Source organism: Ananas comosus, unplaced genomic scaffold, assembly GCF_001540865.1.
Source record: "Ananas comosus cultivar F153 unplaced genomic scaffold, ASM154086v1, whole genome shotgun sequence".
In the NCBI taxonomy this organism is placed as follows: Eukaryota; Viridiplantae; Streptophyta; class Magnoliopsida; order Poales; family Bromeliaceae; genus Ananas; species Ananas comosus.
The window spans coordinates 65,064-69,286 of record NW_017893466.1 but is presented as its reverse complement, the minus strand read 5'-3'; the positions used below and the strand labels follow the sequence as shown (position 1 = coordinate 69,286).

General features: G+C 42.8%; 1 long non-coding RNA gene across 1 annotated transcript; it reads right to left on the bottom strand.

The window, feature by feature from the left end:
- Window positions 1–953: 953 nt before the first annotated feature.
- On the bottom strand, window positions 954–1,305 carry LOC109706114. The gene is made up of 3 exons (XR_002215079.1): window positions 1,273–1,305; window positions 1,123–1,187; window positions 954–1,017 (listed from the first exon to the last, which is right to left on the bottom strand). It is a non-coding gene; the product is annotated as an uncharacterized LOC109706114 (long non-coding RNA).
- Window positions 1,306–4,223: the final 2,918 nt, after the last annotated feature.

The following is a 4,223-nucleotide window of genomic DNA, read 5'->3' as shown; positions in this document are numbered from 1 at the left end:
TATAAAACAGAGTAGTCCTCAGTGGGTACCGTCGCTGACCTCAACGGCACACCCACTAAGTCTATAGTAAGGTATGCACAGGATAGTAAAGCTGGAAGAAACTCTATAGCTATATGCTACTATACTACCGCTATCCCAAACCAGGCTCACTGTAGATAAAGGAATGCATCGCTATCTACAACTCAACAACACTGACCCAATCTCAAGGGACTGCCAACTGGCCCGTCCAACCTGTATCTAAACTACACCGCAGACCACCCACGAGAGTGGCCGGTCCAAGAACTGTCCGAACAGGAATGCTGCAACATCAACACAAGAAAAGCCTCACTTCGGAGCGGCACTCGTGGGCGCGACTCAACCGAGTATGCAAACTTGTCTCTGTCGAGCTCAATCAGGCTCACACAGGCTATAATCAATGCAAATGGGTCAAACTGGTCTAACAACTAAGGCTCACAGGCCCTCGGCACAATCTGATGCAAAATACAGAAATCCGGGTCCACCGTCCGTCCCGACGACACCCGACAGTTCAAAACAGTCTAACTCTACTATAACAACACATTCGGCTCCTCAACACGAGCGTAATCTGAATCTACACTAATCTGGGTATCCACCTCGTACTAACAACGGTGATACAAGAGAACAACAACTCCTGAAGCTAATTCGGTTACTTTTCGAAAAAATGATAGTGTAGGTTTATGAGTTTTCTCCTAAGTCAAATCCTAGTTCAGCATATATATAACTTCATCTAAAATTATTAAATAATGTTCCAAATTCGAATTTCATATAAAGCATGCAAATCTACGAATTCGAGCTACTAAACATGATGAACAAAGCCAAGAATACATGCTGACAATTCTATGACTTAGAAGTCAATCCGACGATTTCGATAAACATTAACCCACCTGGAACGCTAATCCGACTACGGACCAAACTAAAACTTCACAAGCACTTTCTCCCAGCTGACTTTCTCCCAGCTCCAAATAAAAGGAAGGTGAGGGCGGATTCCAAAACTCCCTGCTGGATTTAACGGAATCACAACCCGAGTAAGAATTCTAACGAAAGTCGATTATGCAAGTAAATTCGACTTGGAAACAAATTTACTTAACAATTGAGCCAATGTACCTTAAAGTTCAGCTGGGGACAACATCAATTTGGCTAACATAAAGGTGTGGATCGGCAAGAAACTCCTAAGAATCTCACACAAGAGAATTGGAGTCAAAACTCCCAATATAAAATCAAATGCTCTCAATTTCAGCATTACAACAAAATTACCTCAATTGAAGCCCTCTTCATTGACAATGTAGCTGTAAGGAAGTGAATTCTCGAAATTCGAGAGTGGAACTTCGACCAGAATCGACTATTTGTCGAGTAGGTACCCTTTGGAAAGGCTAAAGATGTCAAAAACACAAAAAGTGCTTTGGAGTCGAGTCCACGAGAGCAAGAAATGCGAAAATCTGCACTTGACAGATTTTGCTCTCGGGGACCTGTCCCTAGCAGGGAGAGACCGGTCCCCGAACTGAGGGTTGCGGCAGCGCGCGATACAACCGGTCCCTGGGCCTGAGGAACCTGTTCCCGAACGCACAAACTTGGGAGGGTCCCAAGGGACCGGTCCCAGGCAGGGAGAGACCGGTCCCTCTGCGCGAAATTTGCCCAGGCAGCCTGGGTTGAGAGAAATATAGTGGAGGGGCTTTTATGCAAAATGCCATTAGTTGAGAGGTATAGAGAGGCTGAGCCTTCTCCTCTATCTCATTCTCCCCCTCACTCTCATACTCTCTCATTTCTCTCCCTCTCTCTCTCTAGAAGGAGAAGAAGAAGAAGAAGGAGAAGAAGAAGAAAGGAAGGAGAAGAAGAAGAAGGAGGATATCAAGCTAGAGAAGGCTTAGAGCATCTTCCTCTTCCTCTCCTCCCCCTTGGAGCTAACCTAGAGGTAAGCTCTTGAGCCTTAATGGTAGAACTTAGGGTTTTTGGGTTTTGGCTCTTGAGATGAGGTCAAATGGACCCCTAGCATCATTAATGGTGGATTATAGCTAGAGGCTAGGGTTCCTTAGTGCAAATGGCAAGATGTGAACCCTAGGGCACCCGAATTGGAGTTTTTGATAAAGTATGAGATTGATCTCATTTGAGGGCATTTAAATCTAATTGCTAGGTGTCTAAATGCGGGGGTGAAGTCGGAATTTCAATTCGTCGAGCGGGAGAAAAGCCATTGGCAAAATAAGGCCGATTGAATACCGTTTTGGACCAAGGAGGCTGAGACCTCGTCGTAACGTTCGGCGAGAGGCATTTCTAGAACCTCTACAACAAGAAAAGGTGGGGGGTGTCATCCCGAAGCAACCGAACTCTCTATTATGTCTTAGAATAACATGATTTGCATCTCTTGCATGTTGTATTGTAGGATTGCATTGTAATACCTTTTTCTTATGCTTCTAAATGTTAACCTAGTGTATATAGAATACTTGGTGAAAATGGATAGGTAAGGATTGGGTCGGAACATGAATCCTATAGTTCTCACCCCACTCTATTTCTAGTGCTAGGTGTAGGTTTGCCGAGCGAGGATCGCGGCAAGGGCATCGCGCCCGACCAGTGAGGACCTGGTAGAGTAGTAGCTTTTCTTTTTGCATTAGCACACCTATGTATTCGAGAGAGATTCATGTAGGTGAGGTTTGGAGAGCTATGTATTTTAAAATGATCAAGTATTCATTTTGGAAAGAGATGTGAATGTAAAAGAATGCAAACTAATGTAATAGTTAGTATTTCTCTGTTTATTTCACTTGTGTATCTTATGGATTATTTGCTTTTTGTTGTTGGCACTGTTTGTGCCCCTGCGATTGTGTACTTTTAGAATTTAAATTCCTGGATAAATTCTTGTACTCGATCTATTGTTGAGCATTGGGCGGGTAGGGAAGGTGCTGTCCGTTCGGCGTCCGTTCGCCGCGCCCGAACCGTGCCAAATTGATAGGGGTTTCGGGGCGGGGGCGTGACAGTAGCTCAATAACTTTCTCCCCCAGCTCCATACAACACTTGATTCATAAGGATGCCCCAATTGTTTAATTGGAATTAATCAATTTCCATCAATTCTCCCCCAAAATCCAGCTACCATTTCTACTACTGCTGCTGCCTTAAAGCTGCTGCTACTGCTGCTTGCTTCTAAGCTGCCAGCAGTGAATCGCACTTCATTCTTGCTCCACCAACTCACCAACAGCAAAATTGGGAATTGGTACCTGTCCACAAGTGATCTTAGGCCTTTCCACTACAAGAAAAACCTATATTTCCCCAAGAAATTCCATCACGAATAAAAGATAAAGGTCCAAATTTCAGCATCGACGAAAAACAATTTTTCGGTCTTTGACCTTAACAAAAAATGAAGTTCTCATTCATTTTACCTCCGAATTGATTCAAACAAGATTCTATGTAGTAGAGGACGAAGTCAAGATCACTCCCAACCTTTTCAAAGCTTAGTCCCTATAGAAAATTTATATGAACATTAATGAATTCTGATAATGAATGAAATCAGCTTGAAATTCCAGCATTTAACCAATCTTGATCAACTTAAAATTTAGGCCACTAACCTTCAATTTCAGCTCAAGGAAGATATGGGCTAACTTCCACCTTCTCCCCACACAAGTACAAGCAGTCAATTTCGAAAATGGAACATTAAATCATATCCAAATAGCTCCCAAAACTCTTAACTCAATGCTGCAAGCTTGCAGAAAGCTGCTGGCGACTTGGTTGCTCCAAAGTTGTTGCTCGCTGCAACTTAAGTCCTGCGCAGGAGCTGGCAGCAGGGAAAGGAGAAGAGAAAAAGTGAATAGAGGAGGAAAAAATAGAGAGGAAAAGAGAGAGGAAGAAGGAGAAGTCCAGTTCAGCCACCCACTAGACTCCAAAAACCTGAGTTTAGGGTGCTTTGGGTTGGTGCAATGTGTCTTAGTCACAAGATAAGAAAACTGCCCCAAGCTGAAATTAAGTTAATTGTGATATCAATTTTGCATCCAAATTAAATCCAACTTATCTCGATAGTTTTCCAATGTGTCGATTAAATCACGGACGACAATCATTCCGTAAAAAGTAATATATACTATTTAATTCCGGGACACTACGTAAATAGTAAACAGGAAACATGAATAACGTAAATAATTGAACATACAAATAAATTATAGGACATGTCCAAAATTTATGGGTTCTCCCTTATAGAGAGGAGCAATAAGGGTACCAAAGGTTGAGATCCT